Source organism: Oreochromis niloticus, linkage group LG6 (assembly GCF_001858045.2).
Source record: "Oreochromis niloticus isolate F11D_XX linkage group LG6, O_niloticus_UMD_NMBU, whole genome shotgun sequence".
Taxonomy (NCBI): Eukaryota; Metazoa; Chordata; class Actinopteri; order Cichliformes; family Cichlidae; genus Oreochromis; species Oreochromis niloticus.
In genome coordinates, this window is record NC_031971.2 from 25,281,668 (window position 1) to 25,296,978 (window position 15,311).

The following is a 15,311-nucleotide window of genomic DNA, read 5'->3' on the forward strand; positions in this document are numbered from 1 at the left end:
CAGACTGCTCTAAACACTCCTTTCTGGACAGTTTTTTCTTCCAACTCAACTCTGTGTTAAGTGAGTAGGATGGGATATACTTAATATATCAGGAACACACCTCTTACTCTGTACTGAGCTCCATTCACCTGCTGTTCAACCTTGTGTTTTTGAGGGGCAGCCAATGATAAGAATGCTGACTTACAGGGGAAGGGGGAGTGGAGCTAAAATGTCTTGTTTCAGACAGTGTGTACACTTTGGAGCTGCACTGTGGCCCAGTAAATCATCCAAAACTACTTTAGAAGAGTCCAAGAATATGAATGTGGTGCTGAAGAATACTAGGTCCCCTTTAAAGACCTGAAACAACTTGTCCGAAAGTAACATATTCTTGGCTGGGTGCAGTTAAATTTCACCAGTTTCCTTGAAACCTCACTGTGAAAATGAGACTAGATCTAAGTGATCATCATCTCATGGTTGAAGCTTCTTATTGGGTTTAAAGACGTCAGTAGCATCAAAGCTATCGTTTGTTCCATGGCAGTAAAGCAAATTGGCATATCTCCCCAAGTTTTTCCTTAAACAGAGCAGCAGTTGTTCACAATGTTTTTTTGTTTTTGCATCGAGTTCTTTACACCCCCCAACCTCCCGGACTCTTGCTTCATTTAACATTTGAATCCCTAGTTGTCTGTCTTTGTGCCTTTGCTCATGTATGTGTCTCTTCTGTCCATTCCCTTTTTCCACCGTTTTCTCCAGTGTTTGTTCCTTCAGTCTCTAGAATAACCCTTTTAAAATCCCCCGTGCTTCTCAACGGCCTCCAATACCGTTTAAATGTGTTTTGCATGTTTTCTCTCCTCATGCACAGCTTCCCATTTTCATTCAGCTGCAGATTGGTCTGTGCGGGGCTTTAGTCGCCTGCTGGATATAAGGAACATTTCTCGCTCTTTTCCCCTCTATCACACATCCACACAACACCTCACTCCAGGCTGTGTTTTTAGTGCCACGATAGGTGTGCATGCTTTGTCTGGAATTGAGACTTCCGGATGTTTCTAACAGGTGGCCTTCGACACTCTGTATCAGAGTCTGCTGAGATGCGAGGCTGGGATGATGTGTGTGTATATGTATGTGTGCTGGAACTGAGCCCTGTATCCTCTGGGGGGGTCATCAGGGGCACTTACTGTAAACAGATCTTCGTGGGCATCAGCAAATCCTCTGGCTGGAGCGTGTGCTCTTTACCATTCTGTAATTTTCTATTTCACATACACACAAACACAGACAAGGCAGGCAGGCAAATAAACACGCCCACTCATGCATTCACACATATTTCTTATCTGTTGGACAGAGGCTTTAGTCGCTCTCTCTGTGCACACTGTCACATAGTCTCTCTCTCCCTCTCTTTCGCTACCCCTTTCCCTGACAGCGGGGCCTCCCGCTTGCTTTACCGTTTCCAGGAAGCGGGTAAAACCAGTCTTGAGTTTCCCTCCCCACCGTTCCAAGCTTCCAGGTGGAGAAAATAGACTCTGCAGTCGCCCTTGTCCAAATCTGTCCCCACGTTGGAGTGGAAAACAAACAGTAGAGCTGCCTGAAAGGTCCAAGGGGACATGCGAACCTGCCGGCTATTTGAACAGAGCCCAAGACGAGAAATAAAGGGTTACACTTTTGAAGCACCGCTGCATTTCTCGCGGTTGACCTTCTCTCGCTGTTTTCATTCATTTATCATTTCTTCAACTTGTTGCTTGTTGCCAGAAAGATAACAATAAGCTTGTCACTCTGACAAGCTTCCACTCGCAGCTGATGGTTTAGTTATTTTTCAGCATTTCCATTTGCTGAGTGTAACTCCTCGTGTTGTAAACTGTTTCTTTTTTTAAAAAAAATGAAGCTTGTAAGGATTCCTAGAAGGAGAGGCGTGGCTATTTGCTTCATAGAAACCATCAATCATGTGGCAGTTTTGTCGATTTCCTTTTCCTTTCTTACAAATAGCTGCACTCCTAACCCACAATAGCTGTAAGTAGCATGCAGTAAACACATTTACGGCACTTAAATGACATACTTTACCAACATTGTTCAGCATTTTAAAAAGACAACTGTCATAACCGCAACACAAAACTATATATTTTAGGAATTGATAATTAATGGTTGTCACACACCCAATCACCTCTCCTCTCACTGCAAGACTGAAGCAACTTGATTATAACCTCTCTCTTTTTCCCATAGATGAAGGTTTTATTCCACGCTTTCTCGTCCCTTTTAAGGTTACATTGAAAGTATTTTTGTCTTACTGCCAGGCAAAGAAAACAACAATTTCTACTAAAGTCCTTCTAAACTTCCCACACAACAGCTTTCTACCACTTTGGCAGGTCTCTCAGTGAGCAGAGTTTTGGCTCGTCTCCCATTTGTGTGATAGTTGTTTGCTGAGTTTCAGGAAGGCTCACTTTGCCAGCAGGCCTTAAACAATAGAGCACGGTTTTCTCAGCTTGTTGCTGCTCGGTGTAGGCCTTCGACTGCAAGAGCAAGAGGGAAACTCCAGACTTGCCACCTCCTGCTTCTCCTCCTCCCCCTTCTTCTTCTTCGTCTCCTTCTTCTTCTTCTTCTCCTCCTCCTGTTTCCCCTCCTCCCTCTCTCCCCCTCTGTGATGACTCAGAGAAATGTGCTTGGCTTTGCTCCCGTTGCCAGAGCGCAAACCAAGGTTCGATGAAAACGGAGTGAAATCGACAGAAGATTCCTTTACAAGAATTTGGCTGCATTGCGGCCTTAAGCTTTGTCAGATGTATCGAGTTCAATAAGTGCAATAAAAGGAGAAAGATCTGTTGAACGCAGACCAAATGGATTCATGTTTCATAACTTATTCATACATGTTTGTGTGCTGTGCTGTTGTGCTGGAAGCGGCTGCAGGCATCCAGTTGCTGCCAAGCACAGTTACAAAAATCATAGCACTTTTAATCCTGTGATTTCTCCAGGAGACAAAAAAATACTGATATAATTTAAGTCAGGATAAGGCTAATTTATTCTGTCAGTTTTTACTGTAACAGATCGAAACTGAAACCTTTCTGACACTGATGTTTTTAAAATATCTGTTTTCTTTTCCTTTTGTTTGGTGTTTGGCTTGAAAAAAACACACCGAGAAAAGTGATTTCAGATCAATTATGATTGACTATAGGATAGTAAGTGTGACTAAAATAGGTGGGGGGTTTTTTTTAAAAGAGCTGTTCTCTTATTTTTCTGTATGCTTTCTTGACTTTATCCTCATTTTAAATCATTTTGATTTCCAGTTTTATAATTTGAGTGGTTTGCAGGACACATGGAAGAAGGCTGTTTCAAACAGTCACCCTCATATGACATTAGTGTGTGTGTGTGTGTGTGTGTGTGCGTGTGTGTTTAAAAGCCGGGATTCTTTTGAAGCTATTAAAAGGTTGCAGAAACCAAATAACAGAGTGCAGAATTTCCCTCACACAAAATCATTGCTGACTAAAAAATTGTAAGCAGGATTCTTTAGACTGTGGTTAAATTAACGGTCTGGTATTCGGGGAATGATTTTGAAATAGAAATAGAAATTTGTGTTCCTTTTGTAATATATTAAGGTCTACTGTAAATTTAAATTTTAAAATTAGTTTAAACCAAAACAGTAAAATAACATTTAAATCATTCCAGGTAAGTTTTTATGGGTTTTCTTTTCTCCTGTAAAATACATTTATATATTATATATTATAGCGTTTTTTATAAACCTGATCTGACATGCTGTTCACATCACAGGTTCATAACTAACAACATCAAATTCTCACATTAGAAATATAACTTTATTACTTTATTATTTATTCCTTTTCGTCTGTTTGTACAAAATTATTATATTATTTATATTACAAATAAAATGTATAGTAACAGCTTTTAATATATTTAAAAATTTGTATTCATACATATGTAAAGCAGACCCTTTCTCATCAGTTCTCATCACTGTGAAATCTCAGCTTATCTCAGCTGCCTATATTTAGGCATTTTACAACAAATAATATGTTTGTTGTCAATATATTATATTGTAATACATTTTTGCAAACAACTACAGATAATAAATGTATGTTCTTAGACTATTATGTAAGAAGAATATTCATATTTAAAATCATAATAGTTAAAGAAAAAAAGTGTCTGTCAGGCTGGTAAGTATTTAAATAAATAATTTGAAGACTTTTTTTTTCCAGCGAATGACTCACAAATAGTTTTCCGGATGACTTTTTATTCTTGTTGTTTCTTGTCTGACCACTTTGCTTTTTCACTGAAGTTTTACATGCCATGGCTAATCTGCAGTTCTGCATCCTTAAAATGGCAGCTTTGGGATTTCGGTCCAGTCGGCCTTCCAGATTTGTCTTTCCGTGCCAATGGAGCTCAATGACAGTGTGCTGAAACTAGTGTGAAGGTATATATATTGAACACTTAGCTGTGCGTAGCTTTTTTCTTGTTTTATTTTATTTTTATTTACTTTTTGCAGAAGTATTTGTCACTCTGTTATTATTATTATTATCATCTAGTATTTGACCTCTATTATTTTCCTCCTTCCTTCTTAAATTTCTCCACTGTTATTCTCCATTTAAAAATTCAGCACACATTTGCCTTTCATGAAAGTAATTTGTAGATTATGTCTGTTTTGGCTGTCTTTGTCTTTCTTTATCTTTAAATCTGTTTTTCTTTATAGTTAATATTTCTTTCCTTATTTGTCACTCACCTCTGTGTGGAAGAGATCTCACACAACACATCCAAAGTCCCCCGACAGTTCCTGTCAGGAATATCAATGCGTTGTCACAAACATCCCTGTTGGGAGGGCCTGATATTATTCAACTTTGTGAATAAGAAATTTGGACCAAAACCCCAAGACAGATGGTTAAACGTGACAATAATAACACATCAGATTTTCTTGGCAGTCCTTTATACTGTGTTAGATTAAACTGTTGGCGCTAATACATTTGGCCAAATACAATAGTTGCTCCAAAGCTAGCACTGTAGAGGGGTCCCCCAGGGTTCGTATGTTGGCCTTGTGCAGTTTCTTCTCTGGAACAGCATCTGCTTTGTTCACTTCTCTGAAGTAGCATCCCTCAGATCACATATCTCACCACTATACTGATCTTAATAGCTTGAGCCTACGGCCCTCTGATACACACAAACACCCGCAGAGACACTATCACAGAAGCTCAGTTGGTCACTCTCTCACGAAGGGCACACAGACACAGATAATCGAATGGGTTGTGCAACACCGGTGATAAATCTGTTGAAAGAAATGACCTACTGTAAAGGAAAGAGCAAGATCTCCCAGCTTGGGTGCTGGTTAAATGTGTGTACGTGACAAAGAGAATAAGTTGCTGAGTTAGGCGTTTACTTAGCACCCTATTTATTTTAGGATTACACACAAGAGTACAGCATCCATACAGTAAGTCTGTATGTCTGTGCATGTGTACTCCAGTACATGTGCGTGTTCTGCAGGAATTGATCCTTTATGATACACCGATTGTACACTGAATTGACTCGGTTTATTTGTTATTTGTATGCTTAGAACTGTTCTATATGTGTGCCTATAAGGTTGCATGTGTGTGCAAGTATTAATGCATGTGTGTGCCTGCACAGGGAGAGAGGTTTTACATGGTCAGAGGTGTTGCTGCTAGAAGTCTATGGCTGTGCTGGAGAGCCAGATTGTGTGAGTGCAGTGTATGCGGGTGGTCACATGTGTGTTTGTGTGCGTATGCATTGCGTGGAGAGAAGCTGAGTGACAGGTTTTTGTTTTAGTTTTTTTGAAGCCTGCCACTGAGACTAGCATCAAACACCACCTCAACTCTTTGCCCTTCTCTAATCTCACACACATGCACACACACACACAGTGTGCTCAAACTCACACATGATGTGATCTCACACACACACACTCCTGTTACAGCTCAGACTCCCTTTTACTTCCCTGAGAGCTAGACTGAGATCTTTTAAATACAAGAATAAAAATAACAAACAAAAAAAGATCCGACGCTCCTTCTGCAGGTATTTTACTCTCTCTTCACTGCAGTCAGTTCATCTGTCTGATGCATCTGTTCAACAAAGGAGACACACACACACACACACACAGAGGTTGGTTTGTCAGTTGTCTGATGTAAGGTCAAAGAAACAATGTACAATGTGGGCAATAATTATTTGATCATTTGTAAGTTTGCTTAATTAGAAAGAATGAACAGTCTCTAATTTTTAAGGTATTTGCATTTTAATGGAAAGAGACAGAATATCAACAAAAAAGAACACAATTACATAAAAGTTAGAAATTGATGTGCATTTTCTCCTACAAACCAACAAAGACTCTGGATCAGATTCAGTTTCTTCCATTCCAACCTCTCCACCACCACGGGCAAGACCAAAGAGTGGTCAAAGGACGTCAGGGACAAAACCGTAGACCTGCACAACGGTTGAAGGGGATACAAGATCGTCAACAAGCAGCTTGGCCAGATGGTGACAGCTATTGGTGCGATTATTTGGAAATGGAAGAAATATAAAACAACCATCAATCACCCTCAATCTGGAGATCCATTTAAGATTGTACAGGACAACTTCAACACTTTGAGCCAATGGACCATAAAATCTTGGAAGAGAACCTCCTTTCCGGGTTGTGGACAGGTCTTTAAGCATCACAATGACCTGAAACATATCATCAAGGCAACAAAGGAGTGGCTAGAAGCACATTAAGCTACAGACCTCAATCCTGTAGAAATCGCTAAAATGGCACCTGAGATGTGTGCAAACCTGGTATCCCACTACAAGAAACTTCTTACCGCTGTGCTTGCCAGCTAGGGTTTCTCCACCAAGTACTATGTCATGTTTTGTTTGCGGATCAAGTACTTTAATTTATAACTTTTAATGTAATGTGTAAAAAAAAACTTAATTCAGCAGGGGATTAAATAATTATTTCCCTCACTGTAGATTAAAGCATTTAGTGTAATAAGACCAAAGAACTACCATTAAGTAGTTAGTCTAGACAAAGTAAAAATAAAATGCAATAATTGCCTGAGTAAACATCCTATAATTAAACAAACACAAGTAAAAACAGACTCATGCATATTTAGACGATTGCTAATGTTTGAGGTGTGTCTGAACTGAAGGCCTTGGTGCATATGACCTAGTTTACTTGATGCCATAGATCTCAAACAGGATGTTGAAAGTAAGAAAGACTGTCTTTGGTTAAAATATGTGTCAGGGAAATTCCTTTGTGACTCACACTGAGTTGGTGTCGGTTTATTATAAATTGGTTTGGTAAAATACCACCCTCTGGTCTCCTTAGTTGGTATTGGATTTCTGGGCAAGGCGGGAGGGGTGGATGAGAGGGATGGAGAGTGGGCGTGGGTGTGGGGAAGACAGGTTGTCACCCCTGCCCTTTATATTGAGATACAGTCTGGCTGATGACACTGACTCATCCTTGCTTTCCAAGCTCTCCTCTTTCCTCTTAGTAACCTCCGTCATGGCTTCTGTTCTCACCACACCCAGCGTTGCACATGCCACAAAGTGTGCTGCAGGTCTACACAATCCCCATTAGGCATTTTTGTTAGAGTTTTTTTTTTTTTTTTTTAAATCTGGGTCAGGAGCCAAATGAGAGTTATGGGAATATGAAAAAATGCCTCTCAACAATGTCTATTATTACTATTGCCTTTTCTTTTTTAACAGAGACCCAAAGTCTTCCTGTATTCATGCTATGTAAGGACAAAATACACCATTGCCTGTAGATATGTCCTTTTACATGCTAAGTGAGGGAATTGCATCAGTTCTCCACATGATGCAACCCATGCTGCAGATAGGCAAACATAATAGTCTGAAAAATCTGTCTGGGCTCACAAAGAAAAACATGTTGAAAATATGAACTATCGACCACGCAGCCGACAGTTCCTTTTTCTTTTTTTAATTCAGTGCTGGTCTGCCTTTGTACAGTTTAGAGACATGGGATCCTGAGGTAATAGCGATACACCGGCTTAACAACTTTTGGCTTTTTAGCAGTGTTAGCAGATTAATGAACAGCAGTGTTGGTGTCTTAGTCTTCCTATTGTCGGTGAACAACTTCGGTCGAAATTAAAACATATCAAGACTAATTTCTGAGAGATTTTCTGGTTTGGTGACCACTTCAGGCACGAACATGAGGTTCATATTTGTGGTTTTAAAGAAGATGTCTCAGCAACTCTAACTTTAGCCTCTAAACCAGTCACCAGTTTAAAATTTTAATTGGTCTACTGGCTTGGCTATTGGATGACTAAATACTGGCAAAGCAAATACACCGTCCCATCAGCCACGGCTGTACTTTGTTCAGTTCTAATAAGTAAATGTTAGCATGTTGATACATTGGATTAAGATGGTAAACAAGGCTTGTTGGCACCATCACGTTTAGCACACTTTTCCCACCAACTTGAAGACAAAATTTGATCTTTTGCGTTTCATATCAGAATTTACTCTCCTGCCAACTATATCGCTAAAAAAACACTAAAATGAGATTTTACTGATTGAGATCTCTTGCAATTAAGTGTAAGCCAAAAAGCAGAGGTTAGTCACCGCAGGCAGGAAACATCATGAAGTAAACTGTACTGACGTGCCACTCATATCCATAACTTTATGACCTTGATCATGATTGTGCCGCTGTGCATACACTGGGAGTTAGCCAGAGTAAACATATATTTGGCTGTGCTGCCACAGCTCATTGAACTGAGTTAAATACCTGAAATAACTCTAAGTCACAACTAAATCACTAAAGCATGTCATGAGAATTTGATCAGAAGCATTTTTAAACTTTAAGGACACTTTTTGAGCATGTTTATGGGAAGCATTTGGTACAAGTTTTCTTTAGGAGTATACATGTTTTCTAAGCAGTGTGCACCTACAGAACATGCAGAGACAGTTAAACTGCTGGACTGGATGTCAGTAATGGAGGGTCTGAGTGTGTTTGGATAATTGCCTCATATCTCACAGGTAGACAGTTTCCCCCGGGGATAACTCCGGCCTTCCACGCCCCACCACCATAAACACAATATCAACACAAATGTGCCGAGTAGTCTATTTGCTTTTCAACTGGGAACTTGACTCCCGTACTTGGAGCGAACAGTCATGCACAGAAAGACGTTTTTCCAGTCAAATTAACTCAACTGTTAGATAAAAGAGAACACATTTCCAACTTGGCTCATTTCATGCTTACATTTATGGACTTTCTAGTGTAAAATACATAGTATGTAATAATCTCAAAAATCAAGCAAACATCTTTCACTTGTTCTTATTTGCCATGTTACCCGATGGAAACTGCAAGCAGTTTGTAAGCCTTTCTTCAGAAATCTTTGAACCACAGGTTACCAAAGGTCACACTACAAATGATCATGAGATCAAAAAACTGTGTGAAGCACCTCTCTATGAACTTATTCTAAACGAGGCACACACATACTAGCGTATGACTCATACTTTGTTACCTACATAGGGATTCCTCTTGTTAGTGTGAATACTGGCACAATGCCTGGAGAAAACATGTTTCATACCGTTATGATAAACAAGTGTAAGTACACTGGAGATCTTTACAGAGTTCTTCAAACCGAGTGGAGTTCAGAAAAGAAATTATTTATTTGTGAGTTGATTCTATTGTTGGGTTAGATTTAGTTGTCAAACAGAAGTAATTTACTAAATCATTTGAATACTATCATTACCTTCTTCTCACTAAACAAACAATTTTTGTACTTACACTTTCATAAGATGATACAGTAGTAATCACAATTACTGACTTATTTATGTATTGTTTTCATGTAATTGGATTCATTGTGTTTTGTGTTGTAGTGCTTTATACTATTTACTAGTACGTGTCTACACTATAGTATTGACTGGTCTGTTCATGCCCTTGGAAAACTGATCACATTATAACATGTCGTGAATAATTCAACTTTTGTGAATTTAAATTTGATGGTATTGTTGTGAACTTGAAACCACAGGATGCCTTAATAAGAGGTTACAGAGTGATAAGATTATTTTAGCCATTTGCTAAAATGGCTAAAACCTTGGGTGGCCTAAAGCTACGTACACACTGGAAGTGAGTCGCTCATTGCGCTTTGCTTTGATGCTCACAGCTGGTGGCTTTTATACATTCCAGGCTCTGGTTGTCCTGGTAACCTTCTAAAGTCCTTACTACCAGGTCATATGTCAGTCATTGGTATTCTTCACTCTCATTGGTAGAGAGTTGCTCCTCTGGAAGTTGAGAAGTTTATCTTCCCAACATCCCATCGCCAATGGATATTTATTTCTTCCATTGTTACCATGTTACAGCAAATTTGCAGAGGGGTTTGCAGACAAAGACGTAAACAAACCAAGGCAGACAAACACAGATTTTGTATATTATAGTAACACGGATATGGAAATTGATATCTCTAAGTGTATATGTTTTTAATGCAAAATTCTATATTTTAGTTTCTGTCCATGGAATTTGTATTGAAACATCTTCACTTGGTTTTTCAGACTGCTGGATCCTCACAGAGCTTCAGATAAAGGTTAAACTTTCTTAAGTAATTAAGTATGTTTACCTTCTACCGTTGCTACTTAATATAAAGTCTTTTTCCAAGACTTTATATTAACTTGTGTGCAAGACTTTGATTTTATAATGAGATTTATATTTTCATCTTAGAATATTTCACATATTTTTTATTTTAAATGCTGTCTTGTCTAAGTTCCTGAATTCTTCAAGTTGACCCATCTAAGCCTAATGGACCCTTTTTAGGCATGAGTTATACAGATCTGTCACTCCTAATCAATCACATTAGCAGGCTTCTGAAGAACCCCTTGGCATCAAATTTAAATGCACTTGGTAAGAATTTTCTTTTTTTAAACATGCAGGGTTAATATTGTGATGGGGCATACATTAACTTAACCCTAACCAGCAAGTAAACGCAACATTAGAAAGTGAGTAAAAAATTACTGAAGCAAAATTCAAAACTCAAAGACAGTTGATCTCCTAGCTGACACACGTCCACTCTCCAGCTGTTGGACTTAATGGCTCTAAAATTCAAAAAATTGTTGTGGCTGGTGTATCAAAGCACAGACAATTGAAGACACCAGCTGCAGCGGCCAGAAAGCAATTTTTGTTGCTCTGGGGTGAGAACACACTGGCATTTTGCGACTTCGTCTTTGGATTATAAATATTGTAAATATTTCCAGCAAGAGAAAAAAATCAGCGAACCAGATAGGTCTGATGACTGAATATTTCTCAACATTGTGAAAATAAGCCAATAAAATGAAAAAAGTACCCCTATACAGAGCGTAGGCTTGTGGAAAGGCCAGTGAGTGATCATGATGGTGTGTCATGTGGGACGAATAAGGCAGCTGAGGACTTGTTTGAGGAAGGAAGTCATAGTACTTCAAAATAGATTTGGTTTGCTCGTATGGTTTTTATCTTTTAATCCTGCGTTTTTTTTCTGTGTCACACACACACACACACACACACACACACACACACTCATACTCATGTGCCCAGGCAGCAGGCTTTGTGATGTGGTAGGAGGACCTCAGGAGGTTTGGCTTCTGATGATTTCTGGGAGCAGCACCAGCATGGTGACTTGATCCCTGCTCGGCAATTGGATTGGCCTGATCTGGCTGTGGCGATCCAGTTCTGCCTGGAGATTGAAGGGGGTGGGGGGTTACTCAATAAGAGAAGGAGTTTTTATTAAAAGGCAGGCTGGCTAGAGTTGATCAGGAGTTTGTGAGTGTGTATGTGGGTGTGCGTGTGTGTGTGTGTGTGTGTATATACATGTGTGTTTTGAATGGGGCTTTTTGTTCCAACGTGACTCACCATGTTCTAGCTACGGTTGGTGCCTAAAGGGAGAGGAGAAGGGGGGGTGAATGGCACACAAGAGAAATAGTTGATGTGGTTAAGTCATTAGGAAACTGCATGTTCAGTTGGCCTGTCAAGCTTCGGCCTTCTTATATGATGAATCAATACGCCAAATTCCTGCCTGTGAATGGGACGTACAGAGAGTTAAAGAGGGATCTATCTTCTGCTGTCGCTGGCTTGAGGTCATCTAAACTTTTAGCCAACTCTTTGGCGGACTGGGTGTGCTAGTATGGCTAAAAGTAACTTCGATGGGACTTGATCAAAGCAGATGGGCATGTGATTGCTCGCTTACTGACTATAAATTTGTTAGCAAAATTTCATTAAGCTGATGTACACAAATAACTTTTGTCATGGTTCTGATTGTTGTGTGAAAACATAAAGGAAGTCAGCAGGAAATGATTTCATAGATTCTTAGAAGCCACTGTTTGTTTGTTTGTTTAACATATCTTGGAGCTTTACTTCACTACCCTGCTCTCGACATAGTTATATGGGTTTTGTTGAAAACTCTTATTGTCAGATGATTCCCATCTAGAGCTGTGTGAGTGGAAAATAATCCAACATCCTGCACAGGGTCATTTGCTTGTGCTATTTTCATAGAGCCGAAGTGAAACCCAAACTTCTGGATTCTGTTTCAGAGGTACGAAAGCCTTCTTCAACTGACATTTGTAACTACATGTACAACTTTAAAAGAAGAGTTTCACTACAGTATTGTAAATGAGCTGGCGTTTACATACTGCTTTCACAGTTGTATACGCTTGTTAAATCTGATATAATTAGCCATTTCTAGGGTCCAAAGTCACCTCCCTAAAATTAAATCAAACAGTAAGAGTTAACAATGGTGCATATTCTTTTGGCTCCAGTGTGGCTGATCTCCCAGTTGGTGCAATAAAGTTTAACATCCAGACATCAAAGAAAATAAGATTTGGCTAAGTTCAAAGTTGGCAGGAAGTTAGCTTGCTAGTTTCTGGCTAAAGATGATAATACCGTGTACTGACTTAAATATCTCTAAAAAAAACTAAAGCATATATAGCTGTGATATCACTTTGGACATACGCAATGACAGAAAACTAATTAACAACGACATTTGGAGGGTTAGTGATGTTGGGCTAGTTGACATATAATGAGTGTTACCTGGTGGCTAGCTATAAAGCCTTGGTTATGCTAATATAAACACATTACCACAGGGAAGAAGTAGCAGCTTAATATGTCATCGCTTAACCAGCAGATTGACCACCTGAAAGGCTTTGCACACACATATTTACACACATATTGTGTCTCAGAGGATAAGACCGTATGGTCTGCTAATCAGAAAATCGTTGGTTTGATCCCTGGCCCCTGCAATATGTGCACTAAAGTCCCAGTCATCCATTTTGTGATGTTCAGGTCGTGGGATAGGCAGTGTAAAGAGAGACATCCGGACCTCCCTTTCCCCAGCTACCCCTCCAGCTCATCCAGGAAAACACGGTGGCATTCCCAGGTCAGCCGAGAGACATAAATCTCTCCAGCGTGCCCAGCGTCTGCCTTTGGGCCTTCTCCCGTTGGGACAACCTGAAACACCTGGAGGCATCATAGCAATCCTTTGATGTGGAGGAGTAGCAGCTCTACTATAAGCCCTTCCCAAATGACAAATGACAGCCATCCTTCAGAGTAAGCTAATTTCCCCTGCTTGTATTTGTGATCTAATTCTTTCGGTCACTACCCAGAACCCACGGCTATAGGTTGAGGTACAGTACAGTAAGTGTCCATGGGCAATGCACTCAACACCATAATACCCATGTTGCATCCATCGGTGTGGCAGTGTGTCCTTGATAGTTAGAAAGTGCTTGGTGACGAGGTGAATATGGTTTCTAATAAAGAAAAAATGCTTTAAGTACCAGTCTATCCGCCATTTATATAGGCTGTCCAAAGATACTGTAATATATCATTGTACGGCTCACTACATGCAGTCAGATTACATTTTAAAGAGCACCATTTCCTTTTATCTGCAGACCAGTAACGGTAAAAACATGTCAGTGAATATAGAAAATGGCCAAGTTAAGCAGCACCGTGAAGAAGATCAAATGGTGTTGATTTTTTAAGGGGAAAAAAACACGTTACAGTTATGACTCTGAATCCCTGTGCTGATACACTTTTAAAATTTGATTGGAGCAGTAGTTTTATTTTCTGTAATCCTTTAGTCAAACTCACATTACTTCTGTTTTGGCCAGTTAGTTTCTGTTTTGTTTTTTTGAGAAAGAAAAAAGTTGTGTTGAGTTGAGAGCAAAACGTTGTACACTCCAAGGAAGTGACATCAATACTCCATATAAATATGCTAAAATATTGGAAATTAACCATGCGCCACCTTTTGCTTACACATTCATACACACACACATTACCAGTTTTTCTTAGACACTCCTCTTTGTTGTTAAGCACTCATTGTCACCAAAGTGTGAAAAAAAGCCTCTATTTGACGCCCACCCACGCCCACCTCTGTGGAGCCCTCCAAGAGGTGGTTGCCCCCTCCACCCTTCACTCCAGCGCTGTTTGCCATGGATGTTTCAAAACCATCTGACCTGCCTGTGCTAACGGACAGCTATTTTGGGAGAGGGATGGCAAAACCGTCTGCTACTCACAACGGCCGCTGTGAAAAAAATAGGGTTTGCTAAGAGGGAGGTTCTCCTGTGTATGTGTGTGTGTGTTCACAGCCAGCCATACCAGTGACTAAGTTCCATGTTGGGGTCATGTGTCGCTGTAGGCCATTGGGATTGCTGTTGAAACATGAGATATCTTACTCTTGCAAAACTAAGACAGACTCTGAAATTAATTCCCCAGCAAGTACGTCTTGTCAATTTAGCTCTTCGCCCGCATCATTATCTTGGTTTTATGAGGGCGTTTTATTTCGGATGTTTTATTTCTTCACCCTCTGAGGTGCTGCCAGTGTGTACATGTTCGTTACCTCAAAAATGTCCATCCTACGCAAATTTTAAAATAAATTTCTTTCTTTAGACAGATAAACCACATGCCAATTGTGCCACTTTTAAAAGGAAACACCTCATAGTAATATAAGCATTCAGGCCCTTTTGGAAAGAGCCTGATCAACAGGTTGAGCAATGGAACATGCCAGTAGGTGAACATGGCTCTCTACTGCTTCTGTAAAATCATCTCACTCTGTGGGACTTGACAAGCACAACACTGTTTCCATGAAGTAGTTAGGCTGAGTAAAATATAAATATAAATAGAAAGCATTGATTTGCTCCCTATATTTAAAGGTAAGAGAGAATTTATTTTTAAAAATAAGGGGGAAGTTGCTGTAACAGCAGCTAAAACATTAAACATAAACCTATAAAGAAAAAACTTAAAGAAGAAAAGCTGAAGAAAATGATGGAAAGAGTACAACATATTAAATACTGATACTGGCAGCAACACGGTGCAGTGAAAGACTGGAAAGTTGTGTAACTTCTCTAAAAACAGCATTACTGAGACAGTAGCCCAACAATCAAAGAGTTTTTATTTC

At 39.6% G+C, this 15,311-nt stretch overlaps 1 long non-coding RNA gene across 1 annotated transcript in view; it reads right to left on the reverse strand.

Annotated features, from left to right (window-relative positions):
• Positions 1-4,188: 4,188 nt before the first annotated feature.
• LOC106098444 (uncharacterized) overlaps positions 4,189-15,311 on the reverse strand; it is a 39,832-nt gene continuing 28,709 nt past the window's right edge. The window contains exons 4-6 of the long non-coding RNA XR_001224668.3: positions 6,499-6,624; positions 6,280-6,384; positions 4,189-6,026 (exon numbers count right to left, since the gene is read on the reverse strand). This is a non-coding gene — a long non-coding RNA (uncharacterized LOC106098444). The remainder of the gene's footprint in view (positions 6,027-6,279; positions 6,385-6,498; positions 6,625-15,311) is intronic.